The sequence below is a fragment of the Heptranchias perlo genome, chromosome 13, assembly GCF_035084215.1.
Source record: "Heptranchias perlo isolate sHepPer1 chromosome 13, sHepPer1.hap1, whole genome shotgun sequence".
NCBI classification, from domain to species: Eukaryota; Metazoa; Chordata; class Chondrichthyes; order Hexanchiformes; family Hexanchidae; genus Heptranchias; species Heptranchias perlo.
In genome coordinates, this window is record NC_090337.1 from 41,277,793 (window position 1) to 41,300,131 (window position 22,339).

Genomic DNA, 22,339 nt, shown 5'->3' on the forward strand with positions numbered 1-22,339 from the left:
TAGTAAATGGTTAAAGGAGAAATTTGTGAATATTATCCATCAGCTCAATCCTTTACATGGAAAGAGCTTGATGAGCTAAAAGGGCTCTTCCTGTTCCACTTTTATTTATCAATTTCATTCCCACCCATTTAGCTCCAGTAATGGCAAATGATAAGCTGGATACTTGGAAATTGTCAAGTACCGGATAATATATGCTGCTTAATTGGAATCACTTGGACCGGACAAATGTATTGTCATTAACTGGTTGTTTAGGTTAAAAGAAGTGATTATTTTGCTGCCTTAATTGCCTACTTTATGTACACCAGCATATCTATTATGTGCAGGATTGTGTGAAGTATTCAATTAAATGAAGTGGTTACAAAGGAACTGAATGGCGAATGAACTTTGTATGGTAATTGTGCTTAATGTAAAATAAATTTTGGTTTTCCATAAGTACCTTTCATGAATCTAACTTCATATTTATAATGGAAGAACAATGTCTCAATCTTCAAATTTAAACATGTACAATGGCATGAAAGTGGCTTCCCTGCACCATTGCTGCATTCTTTTGACACCCATGCTGACTCTTCTTGGTTTTATTCTTGTGGTATTGTTAGCTGAGATTGATTTCTGGACGACAGTAATACCATGGCTTGTCCTATTCATGATGTGGAGATGCCGGTGATGGACTGGGGTTGACAATTGTAAACAATTTTACAACACCAAGTTATAGTCCAGCAATTTTATTTTAAATTCACAAGCTTTCGGAGACTTCCTCCTTCCTCAGGTAAATGTTTTACCTGAGGAAGGAGGAAACATTTACCTGAGGAAGGAGGAAGTCTCCGAAAGCTTGTGAATTTAAAATAAAATTGCTGGACTATAACTTGGTGTTGTAAAATTGTTTACAATTGTCCTATTCATGGCTGAGGTTAACAGTTGCGTGCTGTGTACTTTAGGTGCATCTGACTTATTATTACTCTATTCTACAAATTGCATTCATATCTCTTTGGTAGTTTATTTGGGGAATTAGTAAAGCAGAACATTGGAAGATTGCTGTGCAACACAGATCCTCAGAAACAGTTTTTGCAAAGTAAAGAAATGACCATTTAGCAGCATCACTGGGCGAGATTCCAAGTATATCAAATTATAGATCTAATTTAGCAATCTAAATTAAATCTGAATGCATTTCCACTGCAACTTTTAGTGACATTGCAAATCATTTTCTGCTGCACGGTGAACTAAAGTTGAAGCATAAATCTGGAATCAATGCCTAACCTGACTCTGGAGAGGGGCAGTGTGAGACTCCCTGAAGGAGATATTCTCACGCTAATTTGGTTTGCACTACATGGAGGATTGAATTTTCATAGGAGTTCTCCCTCTTGTCTACCGTAACTTCGGCGGAAAAGCCACAGAAATCACGGAAAAGTGGCATTAACGCTGTTTACGCCATCTTTTCTGGGGTTTCCATGGCTCTTCCACCAAAATTACAGTGGAGGATCAAGAAAACCCCCATGGAAATTCACCCCCATGGAGTGCAAGTCCAGTGTTGTGTCAAGCCAGGTTTTCAAAGTCTTCACGGCTTTCCACAGACTTTCTTTCTGGACTCTGTTTAAACCTACAAAACATTTAAAAACTGCTACACAAGCTCTCTAAATATTTAACTTTTAACTGCAGGGAGAAGAAACCTGCAAATGTGTGCAACTTGGGCAGGAGAATTGGAGTTCTAGTTGGACATTGTAAGCACATTATTGCCTAGCTCGAACGCATTTTGTAGCTACCGGTCTGTGCCCATTATCTACAACATAAGGGTGGCATAATAAAAGTCTGAGGCCTTATAAAATTGGAGATTTGTTGGCAGAAAAGTGGGAAGACACCCATCTCCATGTAAAGTATGTGTTTTGTTCTGAAATTAATTGAATGCAGGTTTAACTTTGGATAAAAACATATAACTTCATTGATCCCATAATTCCAGTGGGGAGGCATGTTCAAAGGGAGTATAGTCCAAGAAACAATGCGATAATGTTGTAACTCTATCTTCAGCTCATGCTCCTTTCAATCAAATTTACCTCACAATGTCAACTCAAAAGTGAAGAGTCATACTAGCATAGAAGTTTGTCCCTCTTACTCTAGTTTCCATTCCACTATCACCTTATTGTTGGTGTAGTGTATACATTCGGCTCTAGCATAATATCAAAGCTAGTTTTTGAATACTACCTGGCTCAGAGTACCAGAAGTTGTCACTGCACTGCTGTCTACTCTGTGCAAATGTATATAGAGAGTCCATTATGGCTACCATTGTAATGTGACCATGAGCGAGCCATGTAACACATGAGCATTGAAGTTGCATTTCATTTTATTATAAAATGAGCTGTATAAATATTCTCTCAGTTTGGTAGCCATGGGACTTCTATTTATTGTTAAGTATATTTTTGTCAATACAGTATATATATATATTTTAGTTTGGACACTTCTTCAAGTCACAATACACTTCTGTGACATTGCCTGACATGAACTTTTACTTTGGTCCTTTTCAATGAATCTTTGAAACTCCACAAGACATGGATCTTGAAAAAATTCACTGTATAAATATTAGAGCATGAATGCTTAATTTGTTCAAATGAAAATTCTATGTCCTCTATTTTAACATTTAGTTCAAAACAGGTTAATGCCTCTGTTAAAAAACATTGGCCTAGAAATTGGATCACGTTGGACTCGTTTTACACGTGCAAAATGGGTACCTAAGGATCCAATATGGCAGGTGGCATGCCGCACTCATTCTGTGCTGGAAATGTGCCGCCCGCCATATTGGTCGAGGTTCTTCCATTGTCATTCAGGATGCGCGCCTGAAACAGGCGTTAGGCCCTTTGAATGTGCAAATAGGATGCCTAATGCCGGTTTGAGGTCCCCTTTGCAAAATTTGATTTTACATGATTGCAGCATACGCTGTGCATGCTATGTTCAGCTTCTTTAGGTGCTTGGCAGCCAAACCAGCAGTCCTTAAAGGGACTGCTGGCGGTTGCCACCAGAACGGGAAGTTTGAACTTTTTTACTTGCTTTATGGAGCCGGGAAGAGTAGAAGTGTCCCTTCCAGCTACACAATAAATCCGCAGGCCACATCTGGCCATTGCTTGCCCCCTTCCGATTGCTTCCCCCCATCCCAATGACCTCTGCCGGTTCAGACGCCGGTCAATCTTGGTGCCCCCTGGGAATGGAAAGCTGCCTCTAGGACAACAACTGGCGCCTGCAGCTTATCAGTAATAAGCAGACCAATTTGCTGTGTCTTGCTACCAGCCTCATTGGGTTGGCACCACAAATTGCAAACTATCAAATTCTAATTTAATATGTTAATTGTTCAAACTCTAATATTTGGACAGTTTAATTTCAATTCCATAGTACTGGATAAGTGAAAACAATCTACCCACTGATTGTAAAAACTGGAATTCTAAATGTCTAAATCTATAGTACTGTAAACACTGTAGACAAAGGAAAGTACACAAACTGGATCTATTGGAATCACACAGGGTACCAATGTAAATGGAATAATGGGGCACGCTATCCTCTTACTGCACTTGGGCATAAAAGATTGCCTCGGTGCAATGCAAAGAGGAAAATCAGGTGAAGAGGATTAATGTAAGGGAGCCTCCCCGATTTTCCATTCATTAAAATTAATGGACAGAATATCAGGCACACTCCATTACATGCATGCGATCCTCCCCACTGGATTTTCTTCTATGTGCTGCAACCAGGTGATCCTTTACGCCCAAGTGCAATAAGGGGAACATCTGCTCCACTATCTCAGCTGAAGTACTCTGGGTGCCTGCAGAGAGGGGGTGAAATGCTTTGGGTGCCATGTAAATGGGCTGACACACCAAAATAGTATTGAAAATGTGCTATGGCGGAGTGCTTATTACTGTTATTAAGTCCAGGGTTGTTCCTTACTTGAAAATTGGACTAAAATTGGTTGCTTTCAGGAACAGCTGAAAAATCTGCAGAAATATAAAGCTCATTTTTAAGCAATTAGTCCATTAACATTTTTAAATTACTGACACACAGCAGCTGTGATTTGGTTTTAACTTCATGGAAAGATCAGTCAGTGACTTTTATTTATTAATATCTAAAGGGTTGGTGCTAAAAAAAAGTATAGAATGACTTTCAGTTCTTGGGATATAACATGCTAATAGAAAATGTTGCAAAGGAAACTCTATCTGTGTGTATCTGTATCTATGTGTCACAGTATAAACATTGTTAAAGTTGTTTACATTTTGAATGATTTTCTAATTTTTCTTTGCTATTTTCATTGAGTTATTTCTATCATGAGTAATGTTTTGTTTAACTTAGGTCATTTTGTGTGTCAACCTGCCTTGTTTTCTGTATTTCCCTCAGTTGTTGCTCTGTTGCAGCCATATGGCAGTGGTAACGGAAAGCAACAGTGTTAATAAAATAAAGTTTATAAACACAGAAAAGTGAAAACTCAACCTACATAATTAATAACTTTGTGTCTCATGAAGCCATAGGCTGATGTGGCCTCAGGCCCTGAGAAAATGTCCCATATGTTTGCCATGCTGTAGGATACAAAGCACGTTGATTGGCTCAAATTTCACGTTCACTATAAAGCGACCATCAGAATACACTGGGGGTAAAATTCAATATTGGTGAAGGTGCAAAACAGGCAGTAAGATTGGCTTCCTGTTAGGCACCCTGCACAATTTTCCTTTCCATTTTAGTCAATAGAAAGGAAAGTCGGGTGAGACCTATAATGGGTGGCCGATCCACGTTTTGCAGCCCCGCAAAAGTTGAATTTTACCCCCGATGAAACATTTATTTCACTATCTCTCAGAAAATTATAATTTACAAAATAAACAAAACCATTCAAATCCCGGAAAAAAGTTTGCAAAGTCATTACACCTGGCATATTAGTTCACTACTCACCCTTCTAGAAACCCCTAACAAAAACATTTATAACATAACCAAAACATTTTAAAAAAGCACCAAACTTACAAATAAGTATGTTTATTCTAACTTCCAAAAGCTCCAACAATTTTCCCTTACACAGGCTTCTCCTCTGCAAAGGCTGTCGGCCTTGTCTTCTGCTCCTGTTTTGAAGCTTGGATTATTTAATCGGGGTTTAGGTCTGATATGTTTCTGGCCTTCATGTATATGCTGCCTCAGTGCCCTTGGTCTCCTGCATTTCTCTGTGTATGCACAATCTTTCTCTGCACGCACTATGACGCTGCATTATAGCAGCTTCTCTCCTCCACTTGTCTCATGCCTTTTGCTTAGTAGAAATGAGTAGAAAAGAAAGAAAGAGATGGTTGTCGGAAGAGAGTGAACCTTTTTAGATACTTTTTTCCATAAGCAAAGCCAGAGGAGAACTACGGGTATATTGTAGAGATGAAGAATGGTTGTAAATTACATCAGACTGTAAAAAGCCAGACAAGTGCCGGGCAATGACCATCTCCAACAAGAGTCTAACCACATCCCCTTGACATTCAATGGCATTACCATTGCCAAATCCCCCACCATCAACTTCCTGGGGGTCACCATTGACCAGAAACTTAACTGGACCAGCCATATAAATACCGTGGCTACAAGAGCAGGTCAGAGGCTGGGTATTTTGCGGCAAGTGACTCATCTCCTGTCTCCCCAAAGCCTTTCCACCATCTACAAGGCACAAGTCAGGATTGTGATGGAATACTCTCCACTTGCCTGGATGAGTGCAGCTCCAACAACACTCAAGAAGCTTGACACCATCCAGGACAAAGCACCCCATCACCCCATTCATTCCCTTCACCACCGACGCACTGTGGCTGCAGTGTGTACCATCTTCAGGATGCACTGCAGTAACTCGCCAAGGCTTCTTCGACAGACCTCCCAAACCCGCGACCTCTACCACCTAGAAGGACAAGGGCAGCAGGCACATAGGAACAATGCCACCTGCACCTTCCCCTCCAAATCACACACCATCCCGACTTGGAAATATATCGCCGTTCCTTTATTGTCGCCGGGTCAAAATCCTGGAACTCCCTTCCTGACAGCACTGTGGGAGAACCTTCACCACACGGACAGCAGCGGTTCAAGAAGGCGGCTCACCGTCACCTTCTCAAGGGCAATTCGGGATGGGCAATAAATGCTGGTCTTGCCGGCGATGTCCACATCCCATGAATGAATTTAAAAAAGCACTACAGGACTTGAATGACATGCATAAATCACTTGAGGATCACTCTCCCAGTTCCCAATATTTCTCTTGCATGTGTTACTCTAAGTTATGTGTCATTCTGTATGTATTGTGTAGAAGTTTATAGGTAACCTGAAATTAATTTCCATTTTCTCTGATTTACTTCCATCCTGCATGCTTTGAATCTATTTGTTGTGACAGAATTTTTCACTCTAGGTACAGGTTGCTCTAATTATAAGGAGCTGTTACTTTAGTTTGAAGTGATGGCTATCATGTCACCTCTTTAATATGATGGCTGAAGCGTTTCATTTCAATGTGAAGCTGGTGAGACCTCTGCTCCCTATGGATTCATTATCTGGCTTCTTTTTTATTTTCAGATTTTTCATTCCACAAAATATTGAAGCTCCCAAAAACCTGCACATTATAGTTGTCATGGTCCAATACCTTCTTAACACTTGAGAGGCTCCATCTTTCAAAGGAAAGAGAGCAGATTTAGTATTTAGGATTGTTTTGATGGTCTCTTGGCAGAGTGAATGCTAATTCATTGCATGCATGAATGAGTGAAAAAGCCATTTTTTCATTTACATTTTTTCATGCATTGAGGTTTTTGATTAAATAGTGAAAAGAAACACTTCTATGTAGCACTGACAAGCTTACGATATTATCTGAATGAAGCAATTTGTTTCATATGTATCAGGCAAACATTGCAGTGTAATGTGTGTCTGGGTACCAGTTTTCAGTCTATGCTGATCTGACTTTGACTGATTCCACTCTTGGAAATACTGAAGGCATTAAGGCCACTTTTATCCAGGCGATTTAGTTTGTTTTGAACAAAATTCAGAAGGGGGCGGGTTACATTTTCAACTCAAGGAATGGAATACATCAAGATACATTTTAAGAGCAACATTTCAGTACTTCTTAATAATGTTGCAATCATTTCCACACATGAGTACATACTGAATTCACTGGAGTAAATCTTCAAAGGTGAGGCAAGAGGCTTTGATTTTATCTCTGGAGCATAGATGTTTAATTACTAGTACATGGCTTTTTGCCAAGCATTCTTCAACCCTCTAAGGCTCTCTCCATATGATATTATGAGACTTTAAAAAAACAAACACCAAACTGTTTGGATGATATTATTCATTTTATTTGCAAATACCTGTTCTTTTTTCAGCCTAATGGTGATTTTAGTGGAAATCCAGAACCAGTGTATGAGAGTATATATTTTTTAATTAAATTACCAAGCTTCACAAAGAAACAATGAGTTGCAGCACCCTGCTGCTATGTTTAAAGATCTAATCACTGGTGGATACTTATAAAGAGATTTTATGAAAGTTTAAACATCATTTGGATAGGTTAAATCTTTTATGCAGTTTTTTTGAAAATCCATCATTATGATCCAAAGATGAAAGAACATTTTCGTGACAGCAGTTTAAATCAAAATGAATTTATTAACATAATTAATATTTGTAAAATAAATATTGATGGTAAAGCACTGAAGAAGAGATGCAATTGGTGGAGTGGGAGGCTATTTTAGCAAGAGTTTAGCATATTAATAGCAATTCCATATCCATCCCATGACAGACCCATAACAGTTCTGATTATGAGCTTCTTCAGCTAAAAATATTAAAAGCGTTTCATCTGCAATTTCAGAATTCATGAGTTGTATTTCCTGGAGCATGTGACTAATTCTTTGCATTTCATATCAGTTGATTTGGATTGGAACATCATCTGCAACTGTAAATCAATGTTGCAAAAATAATCTGTATACATGATGTACAATACTGTCCACACTACTAAATAATCGATCAGAAAAATAGTGCTGCAAACACTTTCAGAAAAATGCCTTAAAATCTGTAACTAAAAGAACAAGAATGCTTCCTGTGTTTGTTAACCTCTTAACCAATAACTCTTAGATGGGAAAGAAGCTCATGCAGTTTTAACATTAACCCTGTAAATGTTTGTCACCCAAAAAGTTTTAGCTGAGAACAGTCATAAAAAACAAAGCAAAAGTTAAAAACATTGCAACATAATTCTATTAATAAAGGAACTCATTATTTCCTGAACCAACTATTAATACAATAAAATTCTGATAACTATGTAAATTTATTACAGGAATGTTTTAGAAATTTTGAGCTAAAATGATTAATATACATTTTAATAAACAATATAAAACAATGACAATCATCAAAATTCAAGAGAACATATAGAACTGGTTTGAACACTGATCAATAAAATGTATGTAACATCTGTAAATCCTGGAAACACTTGCTGAAAGATGCTTTTCTTTTCTCAATATGAGCATGCCTGTAACCACCAACAGCTACCTATTACTGTGAAATCAGCAAATTAACTTGAAAACAGTAGTCATTTTTCCACTACACCATTCACGAATAAACACAGATATCAAAGACTTTTTTTTAAAATGTTGTCATTCGAATTATGTTACCTCTCAAAATGCCTCGTGAAAAACTACGAACGCACACAGAACAGGGTGCTTGTCAACCATTATTACATATCGATTTCTATGTTGGACTATAGTGCAGAATTTAAAGTATGTTATGGATTTGGGTATGGTACTTAGCCCTGTAATGGTGCACACTTAAAAACAGCTGTTAGTCTATCGTGCACACGCAGTTTTTATATGTTCACTAAAATGACGGGTATATGATTTTAGTAAAAGTAAAGAATTGAAGTACAATCAATCAGAACGTATTCATTAGACAACATTCAAAGATAACTAACATACATATTACAGTTAAACAAGCATTTCCTGCAGTAATCTCTTCTAAGTATGAATAAGATAATTATAAAATTAAATAAGCTAAGAAATTACTCATGGTGATGTTAATGGACAAACATATAACACATTTTTATGACATTTCTCTGTTCAATGTTTTAATGGAGGCATTTGTCCATTTATACAAATGGTTTCAGACCTCTGTTAAATTAGCAGACAGAAGCATATTTTATAATGTGTTAATTGTTCATCTGCTGTTATTGTCAATAGTAATTTGAGGCTACAGTCTGAAAAGATCACATGGCAAAAACTTCAATGAAGCTCCTTGAATCTGTTCTATAGAGACATTTACACTGTGCATTTTCAGAAATCATTGTTTAAATGATTAGGGCTATTACGATATTTGTTTACCACATAAATGTGAAAATAATTTCCAGTTACTTAGTACATGTTTGTAAAGTCTTTTTAGTTTTCTCTGCTGATTTTAAAGCAATTCAAATATACTGTTTGGATATATTTATGAGGTTCTTAGAATATTGTGAAAAACTTCATTAAATATTTTTGGTGTATTTAAGTGCCTCTGTAAATCTTTATTTCAAGTCTTTAACTGAATTGAACATTTCATTTATTGTACAATGTCTTTAATAGTGTTTTGGGATGTGAGAAGGCCCCAGGCGGGCCTCAAATTAATGACAACTTTTATGTCTAGCAGCCAGAGGTCTACCAATTAAAGCAATTGACATGTTGGCAGTACTTTAGTGACTGCAATAGTTCCCTTGTCAGCTCACTTTATAGAGATGATTTTATAGATTCACTATATGAATTCAAGAAGGAAAATGTTAAAGGAATCTTAAGCGAGATCCCCTCAAAGTTCTTCTTGACTGAAATGTCATTCAACACTAATCCAGTAAAGAATTTTACTTTAGCACAACCTAGCTTATTACTTGTTAATGGTGTATTAAAAATCAAATGCCATTTGCAGAGGGCAATAATATTCAAAAGATCATATCATCCTATCATACCATGTCATCTAATTCTGTCTTGCTGTCCAAGGTATGACATATACACTTATGGGTTGAAATCTGCATTCTGCTGCACAGCACTGTTTTTGACTTCAATTCAAGTTGCACAAATTGTAATTTAATGGAATGGAATTAATGTTATTTAGTCCATTGTCAACCACCTCCAACATGATTTCACCTTGTCACATTTGAATTCCATCACAGTGTTGTGAAAGATAATGGGCTCAATTTTCAAAGGGCAGCGGGATGGCAGCGGGAGGGGGGAGGAGGTCAATGGGTGCACGGCAAACCCAAATAATAAAAACCGACCGTTTCCCACGCGATCGTGAGTTAATTGGTGGCCCTTAACGTGGCTTCCGGGTTTGCCGTCCGAAAGTTGTGCAGTGAGCGGACTGCACACCCACAGCACAGGCTGTCAGCTGGAGCGTCTGTATTTAAAGGGCCATTGCTCCAATGGTATTTGCTGGAGCAATGACCAAAAAGACACAATGGAGCAGCACAGGGGCAAGGCTGCTCCAAGATTTAATGATGCCTCACTGCCAGTGCTACTGGCCAGGATGAGGAGGAGGAGGGAACTGTTTTACCTGACCGACAGGAGGAAGCACCCTGCCTCTGCCACCAAGAAGGCCTGGCTCGGGGTGGCAGAGGAGGTCACCAGCAGCTGCAAATTCTCCTGCACCTGGGTCCAGTGAAGGAAGCGTTTCAATGACCTAACTAGGTCAGCAAAAGTGAGTACACCTACTGATTCTCCTGCATTCCGTGTTCCACATCACCCCCACCCCCCAACTCATTGTGCACTGCCAAGACTACTCCATCACATCACTCCTCACACCCACTTAAGGCTCATTCTCAACTTACCTTCACTTCCTGAGCACTTCCTCACCACCCTCCCCCCCCCATTTGTGACCCCACCACTACCACTCACCCCAATCCTGATCCAATTTTATCGTCTCTGTCTCATACTCACCCTCTGATGCACCTCTTTCATGATCAGCCTCACCCAAAGCAATGCATTCATCGGCTGACCACTTCATCCTCACTCACTCATATGTCTGTACTTTCTCTCCTTCTAGGAGAGGAGAGCGCAAAATGCACGCGAGAGGGTGAGGAATGGAGGGGGGCCACAACAAATAGTGGTCCTCACAGAGGGGGAGGAGGAGGCCCTGCAGATCAACCGCATCCTCGAGTGCCTGTCCATCGGGGATGCCGAGACTGGCACCCCACAAACGTCTGGTGACACAACTTTAACATTCATCACACACCACATGAATTGATGTTAACAATGCTTGGCATGTTGAACACCTCAGTATGCTCATCGTAACATGACACATCTGTGACGATGCTTAATGTTGCCTCTGTTCTCTTACAGGCCCTTCAACGACCGCATTGACAGCAGAGGGCGATTCCTCAGAGGAGCTCCAGGCCTCTGAGGGTGCACCGTCACAACTTAGCGAGCCATCCACCAGCACAGATACTCACACCTCGGTGGGTCTTCGTAGTCAGTTAGTTGGGTTGGCACCTGGTGAGTCACCACATAGAAGTGAGCACAAGCAGACACTGATGGCAGGGGCAGCTGTGGAGAGTCCGCGTCAGTGGGAGCACTCCTCTCCAGGCTCAGCTCAGCTGGACGCAGATGCTGAACCTCGGGGGACATCCTTTAAAAGGAGAATGATCGAGGGACAGCAGCACATTTGCGAGGTACTGGAACAGGTGCCACGCGCACTCTCCACAATAGTGCAGAGGATGGAGGAGTCCAACTCCTGCATGAGTGGAATGATGGCACAGGTACGGAAGCCATCGCTCCCCCATCCTAATGGTGTCAGTTTGAGGGGGTCCAAAAACTTGGTAAATATGTGTAAACAGACGAATTCTGAGCGTGAACCAAGAATTTTCAATCTAAACACAAAGGTCTCCCAACCAAAAGTTTGTCTGAGAGAACTGAGTGCCCTGCTGCAATAACTCACCTTTTATCCCCATCTGTCAAACAGGGATTTAAATGTCCAAATGGCTGCTGGCTGAAACACGACTCCTTCAACATGGGATGTTTCACACAGGACGGGAATCACGCTGAGGCAGAATGAAAATTCTTTCCCTTCCTCAATCACCATGAAATTAAGTACTTTAACAACTTTAACTATCTTAATGACTGCTTTAAATATCAGCCTGCCAGCTTGAATTGCTGGCGGGACTTCCGGATTCCTGAAGCGCGCGAGCATACAGATGCGTCTGTGTGAAACGCGGAAGTCGGTGGGTTGGAACCGGCTTCCTTACCCGCTCCGGATTTTCCCAATTTTCATTGATTCCCCCGCTCCCAATTCAGCCAGACATCCATTTGAAAAGTGAGCCCAATGACTTTGTACAGCATTGTACGAATGCAGAAGCCATTTCTTCTCCAGGACTAAAAGCCAAGGAGCTGAATTGAAAAAAACAAATCCAAACAGTTCTTTTTTGGACACCCAGCCTATCAAGGTCAATAGATAGATAGATAGATAGATAGATATAGAGAGAGAGAGAGAGCATGGAGCCTTGACTTTTATGCTCCACCACCATTTGGGGCCCCCAAGAGACTCTCATGACTGGGTGGTCTTTAATATCAAATAGCAGGTCTTTGTAAGTTATAATTGTGAAATGTGTTCTCTTTTATATTTCCCCTTTTGTATGTTATTTTCTTTTCCTTTTAGCCATCCCTCTGCTCCATTTGCTATTTTGTAGCTGAGATATAGGGTAGGCAGTCTGTCCCCAGGATCTTTTACAATGCTGGTCTGGAATCTATCACATGAAGGTGCTTGGTTTGCCTTGGCTTCTCTCCTACAGGTTTCCCCAGATAGCCTAACCCAGAGTAAGAACTTGACCTTTGAGACATCAAGAGAGAGAACCCATCGCCTACTGATTTACAAAGCAGCATTTTATTGGGCCAACCTGATGCATCCTGATTTTCTATGATTCATGGGCTGGGGAGGAGAGGGGTGGTGAGGCAGAAAGAAGATATCATTCTTAATGGGGCAGAATCTACTCAGCTCGTGAGCCGTTCCTCAGTGGTGTTTTGTCCAACCGCCGTCAAATCCATCGGAGCAAGTTCGCGAAAGCGCACGGGCGCATTAAAACCCCGAAATCGCGAATTTGCTCCGATTGGTTCCCCGGCGTTTTAACAGTTACAAATTAAAGGGCCACCGATGCTACAATCAATATAATCACCAAACAATCGTAAACTTACCCATCTGCCCAGCTGGAATGAAGATACTTACGCCACGAGAAGGTACGCTTGAAAATACCAGCCCTACACTAATTTTTAAAAATGCAGTGACTTATAATGACTGCAAAACAACAACAAATTAAATTTTAAAAATGTGAAATGTCTAACTGTTCTTATTTTTGATCATTATTAAAAAATAAAAATTTTATTTCTTTTAACTTTTAATTTATGTATGTTTCAGTACATTATAAATCATTTCCTTGCCTTTTTATAATAAGGTATGTTATAATGTTAAATTTTTATTTAGACTAACATAAGGAATGTCACTTTAAATGAATGAGTATTACTTGCCTGCTTGTGGGTGGGGCTTGCATTCCCACAATCTTTGCATGCGCACATGGCCTGCGCTGATCTCGGAGCGCACATGGCCTGCGCTGAGCTCGGAGCGCACATGGCCTGCGCTGAGCTCGGAGCGCACATGGCCTGCGCTGATCTCGGAGCGCACATGGCCTGCGCTGAGCTCGGAGCGCACATGGCCTGCGCTGAGCTCGGAGCGCACATGGCCTGCGCTGAGCTCGGAGCGCACCACTGGAGAAGATTTCCAAATTCAGCAAATGGACGTCATGGCCTACACAATGAGTACATTTGTACTTTTTATCTGAAGGATGTGCGGAGAGCCTTACCACGCCGATCGGAGCAAGTTCCGGGCCAATATTGTTGCTATTCAAGAAAGATTGGATAATAAATTTAATAACAGTGGTGATCACAAAATGTATAGGTGCTTCTTTTATAATTAGTGTATTGATGTTTGAGCCTCCCCTTCACCAAATAGCAGAAATTAAAATGTGGAATTAATTTAAAATGATGAAAACAGTAATTAACGTAGAAACATGATCACAATATAATTTAGCCAAGGTTTCATCATCTTAATGAGGGCAATGTATTGCCCAAAGGATGATGGTCAAGGCTGATGAGCTGCCTAAATAAATTTTCATTTAAGCTATCATTCTCTTCATATAATGGGGATGAATTTCTGAAGGGGTTCTACTGCTTGTCCATCATAACTTCAGCGCAAGAGCTGCGGAAGCCAAAGAACAACCCCAAATTATGGCAGAAGAGCAGGAGAATCCCTACGGAATTTCACCTCCACATTGCTTTGGCTTTGCACCATTTGCAGTAGTTCCATGCAGTAATTCTTTGGAATTTTCCTTTTCCACATTTCAAAACTGTGCTGTTTCCTATCTTTGCCCTTTACCACAGCTGAAACTATCCTGGCAACAAAGTGATCAAAGTTCTTACCCATCCTCCTTTGCACAGGTTGAACCTAGTAGGTTTAATGTGTGCTAAGAAGCAAGGGTAACAACTATCACCATTGATGGGTGAGAGGCACTACATAGAAAGGATGAAAGATAGCAAAGTGCAGGACCGAGAAAGTCTCTGCACTCCATCTGGCCGTCCCCAAAAAGTGATACCCACTTCTTCAAATCTCAATCCAATTTTTGACCCTCCCCACAAAAAAGATTGGCCAATGACCTATTGTTTTTGTTTACTTAAATAGAAAAAAATATATTTATTTGTTTAAAATTTGTTTTTTTTGTTGCAAAATGCAAAAACCCTTGCCAGAGAGTTTTCTTCTTGTTGTAGAATCCCACTGGGCTTAATTATAGACATAAAACAATGTTACATTTTATAAAGATGAACAGTCCAACTTTCTCTGGCATGTTCAGTCAATTCAGAAAGATTTATCTTGAGAAAGAAAATTCTCTTTCTCCAGCACTGAGTTTCTTATTGTTGATTTTCACTGTCAGTTAGGTCATACATGCTGTTTATATCTTTTGACTTGGCAAATAGACAGATATCACTTTGACCCTATTAATGTGAGATGTTTCTATATTTCACTTCAAAAATAACTTTCCTGCACAATACCCTTCCTTGTAATATTTCACTGTGGTAACAAACATACCAAATACCAAGGGACTGTGCACAAATCAAGGATAATACTTCATAGTAATGTTACTTCTAACCATTTGATGGAGTATGGAAATTGCTGTTTCTGGTGCCAATTGTCTTGAAACTCAGGGTTCTTGACGTTACTGCGGATTTATTTGGAGAGGAGTCTTATTTAGCCATTGGATACATTGTTATTGGGATTAGATAACTGTCCAGGGATTCAATCTAATAAAAGCATTGTTGCATTCAATTCATGTCTTTCTGATTACTACTGGGGTGGAGGGGTGGGGGGCGGTGGTTGGCGTGGAAACTAATTTCAAATGTCAAGATTGAATTCTTTTGTAAGAGCATTAGCATCTTTACCATTTGAAAACAGATGCTGAACAGCTTAAGTAATGCAGTTAGAAATTTTTAAGAATTACAGATTTTGAAGCAATGGATTTTCATCATCATTGTTACGTAACTGAATATTATTGGCACCATGTCTCAAGTTCAGAGCAAGCTTAGTTTTTTCCATCACATCACTACCATTATTATCAAGATTGGATGGAATGTTAGAAACAATTGATACAAATATAAGTATTTTATAAAGCACAAGTAAAATAAGGTAATTCATACTTATTTAGCCTAGGCCACAAGCCTCACAGCAGACCACTCAGGACACTAGGCTGTACATATTCTCAGGGTTGATTACATCAGATAAATTGGCAAATATGGTTTAGAATATTATAAGCCAATAGAAGTGTTGTGGCACTTGCTCATTCGCCAGTGCCTCCAACTCCTTACTCTAAGACTCTAATATCACACTCAGACTATTTAAGCATGGCTGCATATTACTTAACCTCTTATTCACCCATGCTCTTGTACTTAGCCCATGCTGAGAGTCAATAACTTCTTCCTTCAGTACATTTAGTATAAGACATCATAAGTAATATAATTCTACCTGGCTGTAATGAGCAGCTCCAAACTATTACATGAGTCGAACTGATAATGGGGTAAATCTTCGTCTTCATCACATGGGTGGTAATCTGGTGGTGCAGACTGCCTGCCAGTTATAGAACTTGTCTGATTTTCATTCCATCTGTTAACAGGTGAGTGATCCGCCCATGGAGTGAAGATGAAAATTTACCCCATTATCTTGTATTTGAAAGGAATCCTATTGGGCCACTATATACTGGGCATATTATTATAATCAAGTGATGCATTATACTATTATGAATGGTGTATTGATGGCCCTGAAATAAGCAATGTCATTACTCAATGAAACCTCCAGGTAAAGCTACAGTCAGAGTTTCTCTTCTCCGTGTTCCTGGCTGCTCTCCTTTGTACTTTTGGCTGTTCTCAAACTGATGTCCCCCTTTTCCCTCACAGTTCCTGGTCCACACTTGTCTACATTCCTAGTTGCTTATTCCTGGCTGCCCCCTAACCATTGTGCCCTCATTTCCAGCTGCTCCTGACCCACTCTTTTTCCATGTTCTTGGGAGCCCCATGCCCTCTTTTTTCTGTGTCCCTGGTTATTCCTGACACATGTTTCTCCATGTGTTGCTTATTACTACTATTCTTGCTCTGCTGGTGTGTCTCATTTGAATTTTATTGGCTGGTGCTTTGCAAAGGCCTATTCTTAGCGCTGCTCCCTCATTGGTGGATTTAGAGTTTTATCCACCAATGAAGAAGCAGCACTAACAACAGCCATTTCTGACCCTCTACGTCAGTGTAATTCAAATGGAACAAACTAGTGGTGCTAGAATATAAATAGAATAATAAATTCCCACTTTAAAATGGTAAATTTGCAAAAAAAAAATGCAAATTTGTGACTGGATGCCCACTGCCCACACACTCCTATTTATATATATTACAATAAATTTGTGGGTTGTAATCATAATTTTCATGAAGTCGTGAGTCACACAATAGGACCCAGAAAGCTGAAACAGCAACACCTAGACTATCTCATGGTTGAAGTAAAGAAGATTATGTCAACTCATTTCAAGTTCATTTGCAGTCACACTTCTTGAGACTTCTTACCTATTATGCCTCATTGGCATTTATGTAACATATATATAAAATTACTGAGTGAAGTTTCACTTGATTCCTGTTAAATCATTTGCAAATATCTCTTTCTAATCCACATACTATGGAACACACTGCTAATTCACTTAAACTAGTGTATGTAGCAAATGCACATTAGGTGCAATATAATTAATTATCAAAACTGTCAAAGCGTGTGTGCCCTTTGATCTCATGAGACTCTATTATTCTTCTCACTGAGCACTTACATGTTCCTGACTCTGACAGTTGTGTTTCCTCAGCGGTACCAGCAGAGAAGAGAGCCAGATGCAGTGCGATTGTCTAACGTAAACTTTGGGAATGGTGAATGGATTAGTGAGACTCCTTTTTATCTGGGCATCAGAAGAGAATCTTCATGGAGGACTCTATTACAAATCTCCAGAAGCTTTTCTAACACATGATTTATGATCCCCATCCAATTTCTGCCAGCTAGCCTTACCCTCGGAGCTGCTTAGAGAGTTGGTCGCATGTCAGATACAGTCACAGTTAGAACAGTTTGCAATATTGCTGAAAAGTCACTGAACCCTCAAGTCATTGAGAATTCTACTGAAGTCATTATGTCAGATGGCATTCCCTGCTTAAGTAAATTCCATTGTAGTCGTACTCTAGTCTGGTATAATTTGTATCTCTGAAACTAACCCTTGGAGAATCCTTGATCTCTGATCCATCTTATTGAAGAAAATTCAGTGTTGATCTACATGATTAACATCAGGAGTTGGAGGGCTGAGCCATGAAGAGTGATTGTGTTCGCTGGAGCCTTTCTTCTTGAGAAGACTAAGAGGAGACTTGATCAAAGTTTTAAAGATTATGAAAAGATTTAATAAATTGGAAACAAAAGTTTTTCTGCAATTTATAGAATTCCAGAACAAGATGGAGTGGGTTTGCAGCCCTGCAGAGACAGTGTGCACCCGAAGCAAGAGGCGCCAGGACCAATAGAACTTGGTCCTCGGGCCTCATCTGCATACTCGGGGAGAGATGCCGGCACAGGTCATGCCTCCACAGGCAGATCGCCTGATGGGAGACATCAATTTCGAGCCGCCTGCCCTGCTGGTCGTGACCCTCAGGTAAGTCCCAGGAGGGGTTTGGAGCAGACTACGGGAGTTGGGGTGGTTATCGTGACTCCTGTCGGGGGAACACTCCTGCTCCTCCTGGCTCCATTGGAAGGTGTTTTTGACAAAAACAAATGCAAAATATTACCTTTAATTGGAGGCCATGGGGGCGCTGAGGAAACCTGAGCAGGGCTGGCCCATTGATGAGGTGACCAATTTGTCAAGTGGGTCCTTTAACAGGTGTTAGGCCCTAATTTACATAAACAAGGCACCTAATACCCGTTTTAGGCGTCCGTGGGATGCCTAAAAATGGTACCCACGAATTTTGCAATGGGACCAACACCTGCGCAGATTGGGCACAGGCAATCCCACTGCATAATTGGTATGCAATGCACCCATTTTACTCCTGAAAAACGGACCCAACGCATACCAATTTATACTTCTGTATATACCTTACCATTCTGAAATATTAAACTAATTGTAATTGCAGCATCTGCAAAGTATCTAGGATGTCAAAGCTCTATTAAGTTGAACACGCCATTATGTAAAAGTACCAGATGGTGGTGCGTCTACAACACTGTTGAGAAATGAAGAAATAAAATCTCTTGCATTGGTCATCCTTCTTATCTAGAGTATTACAGAACTTGAGAAATTAAACTGAAGTAAAAAATAGGACCCGTGCTCCAAAGGTATTTCTTTTGTGAGGCTTGCTGGAAGTGGGGAGCACAAAAGACATTTGCATTCTGCAATTTCCTTTTCCTTGCTTCAATCAATCCCCAGTTCTGTACTATAAAATGATTTGAAAATTGAAGAATTTGCATTTTTTTCTGCTCATACAGAGTATAATATTACACTATTGAGGGCTCGCATGACACTTTTTGTGCCTAAAACTCATTACTGTGCAAAGAACTGGTTTAACATTCTTGAGATTGAAATTATAGGTAGATTTTTCAATCAGTTATACATGCTACATTTCCGTCATTTTCATCTGGGTTTTGTACTGGTTCCAGAAGCACCACCAGTAGTTTTCAATTAGTTACATTAAAATTAAGACATAATTATGTCATTTAGGCTTTCATGCAATTTCCCAATTTTTACACCAGTACAGCCTTGTCATTTACCCTTTCCCCCACCCCGCCCCATATAAAATGGGGGTGCAGGATTGCTGGGGTTATGCTGTTTACTGAACTGCATATGGGCCAGCAGCTCACTCACGCTATAGTGTGGATTTTAATTCCTGTGTGGAAAGCCGGGGGAAGGCACTTGAACTTTCTGCCCAGGAGTCTCCATGGGAAGCCCCAACAATTTTAATGGCCGGCCCTCATTAATATTTCGCCGGCTAGCTGCCCACCTAAACCCTGCCCGCATAAAGAGGCAGCTGGCCGACTGCCAGCACTCAGGTAAGTTGTGGCGGGGGGTTCAGCATCGGCAAGATTCTGAGGGTGGGGAGCCCGGGGCAGTAGAAGCCCAAACTTTCCTTGTGGCACCCTGAATAGCCCTCCTGCTCCTCCTGGCTGCACAAAGAAAAGAATTTTACTTACATTTTGGATGTTCTGCTGGGCGTCTGAAGGCTTTACTGGTCGGAGAGACCACAGTGATCGACACAGCCTATACTTCTCAGCAATGGATTCTTTTCCTGCCCCTGTACAATTACCTTCACAATTCCCCAAGGATTTATTCATGACTCCCTCTTCTTCCTCATCTAAATTGATATATAGACATGGGATCAGATTCCATGTGTAAGCTGAAAACACCCAGATATATCTCTCCAACATTTCCCTCTAGCCCATGATCACCTCTTTGCTGTTCAACTGCCTGACCAACATTAATTCAAGGATGAATGAAAAGTTCCTCCAATTGAACATCAGGAGAATCATTCCTTAGGAATTACTTTAAATGCGTCCCCAAAATGGAGTTTTAGCTTAAATGTATCCACAAAATGGAGTCAATAAAATCAAGAAGGCTTATATAAACAGAACATTCCTTACCAGTGATAGAAAACAAGCTATCAAGGCCACCGACCGAGAGATAGCTTGTTAGGGGGATATAAATATATCTTATCTGGATCTGTGTGAGACCCCTTGTTAGCAGGAACTTGAGAGGCTAGTGAGTGAAAGCGTAACCTGGCATGTCTAGATTCTGAAGCTTCATTAATTTGGAGGTCCTCAGGGGTAGCAACATGGTTGTATGAGGTGACTGACATCAAAAAGAGTGAACTTTTCTAATACGTGTCACGCAGATTGGTCAATAAAATTGAGACGGTTTCTTTGGAAATCAAGGATATATAAGATGGTATTTTTGACACTAAAGCTAGTTCAGATCAGTTCTTTGTAGTTCTAGTTCTTGCATTCTTAGTAGTCCCTGTAGAAGTCTTTGTAGTAGTTTGGCAGTGATAGAGGTTGTAGTAGAAGGCGTAGGAGTTCTATAATGTAAGCAAAACAGTGGGCCCGGTAATAATGCAGAGGCTGTTTTCTAAGTGGTGGGGGGGCATGAAACCCAGAAGATGGTGGGATGCATGGGAATGTCTGATTTTTTTTTCATTCTTTCATGGGATGTGGGCGCCGCTGGCGAGGCCAGCATTTATTGCCCATCCCTAATTACCCTTGAGAAGGTGGTGGTGAGCCGCCTTCTTGAACCACTGCAGTCCGTGTGGTGAAGGTTTTCCCACAGTGCTGTTAGGAAGGGAGTTCCAGGATTTTGACCCAGCGACGATGAAGAAACGGCGATAGATTTCCAAGTCAGGATGGTATGTGACTTGGAGGGAAACGTGTAGGTGGTGCTGTTCCCATGTGCCTGCTGCCCTTGTCCTTCTAGGTGGTAGAGGTCGCAAGTTTGGGAGGTGCTATCGAAGAAGCCTTGGCGAGTTGCTGCAGTGCATCCTGTGGATGGTACACACTGCAGCCACAGTGCGCCGGTGGTGAAGGGAGTGAATGTTTAGGGTGGTGGATGGGGTGCCAATCAAGCGGGCTGCTTTGTCTTGGATGGTGTTGAGCTTCTTGAGTGTTGTTGGAGCTGCACTTATCCAGGCAAGTGGAGAGTATTCCATCACATTCCTGACTTGTGCCTTGTAGATGATGGAAAGGCTTTGGAGAGTCAGGAGGTGAGTCATTCGCCGCAGAATACCCAGCCTCTGACCTGCTTTTGTAGCCACATTATTTATGTGGCTGGTCCAGTTAAGTTTCTGGTCAATGGTGACCCCCAGGATGTTGATGGTGGGGGATTCGGCGATGGTAATGCCGTTGAATGTCAAGGGGAGGTGGTTAGACTCTCTCTTGTTGGAGATGGTCATTGCCTGGCACTTGTCTGGCGCAAATGTTACTTGCCACTTATGAGCCCAAGCCTGGATGTTGTCCAGCTCTTGCTGCATGCAGGCATGGACTGCTTCATTGTCTGAGGGGTTGCGAATGGAACTGAACACTGTGCAATCATCAGCGAACATCCCCATTTCTGACCTTATGATGGAGGGAAGGTCATTGATGAAGCAGCTGAAGATGATTGGGCCTAGGACACTGCCCTGAGGAACTCCTGCAGCAATGTCCTGGGGCTGAGATGATTGGCCGCCAACAACCACTACCATTTCAATATGGATACCTCATTATCATTTTACTTCCGGGTCTCACAACTCCAATGCGCAAGTGGGGGTGTGATGTGCACCCACATGATGCAATCTGAACGCGACTATTTAAAGAGCCAATCAAAGATGGAATTTGGAGCAGTTGGGAGCATTCCCACAGAGACGGAAACATTCGAACATGGAGTCAGGATGGTCAGAGGCTGCCTCCTGCTTCAATGGCATGTCAGTTGGTGTACTGCTCGGTGCAGTAAGAAGCGGGAAGGAGGTAATCTTCTCAAGCAACAGCAAGAAGAAACCTGCTGCTGTCATCAAGAAGATGTGGTTAGAGGTGACTGAGGCGGTCAGCGGCAGGAGTATAGTGCCCTGTACCTGGATCCAGTGCAGGAAGCAGTTTCATGACCTAACCAAGGTCAGGAAAGGTGAGCACAGTTCCAGATTCAACTACATCCTATAGTGCACCTTTTCCCCTCACTCTGTCTTGTTAAGCATACTCTATCATATCACTCCTCACAGCCACTTGTTTCACGAGCACCTATCATTCATTTTCTACACACTTCCTCACATCCCCATTTATCCATCCACCACTGCCATTC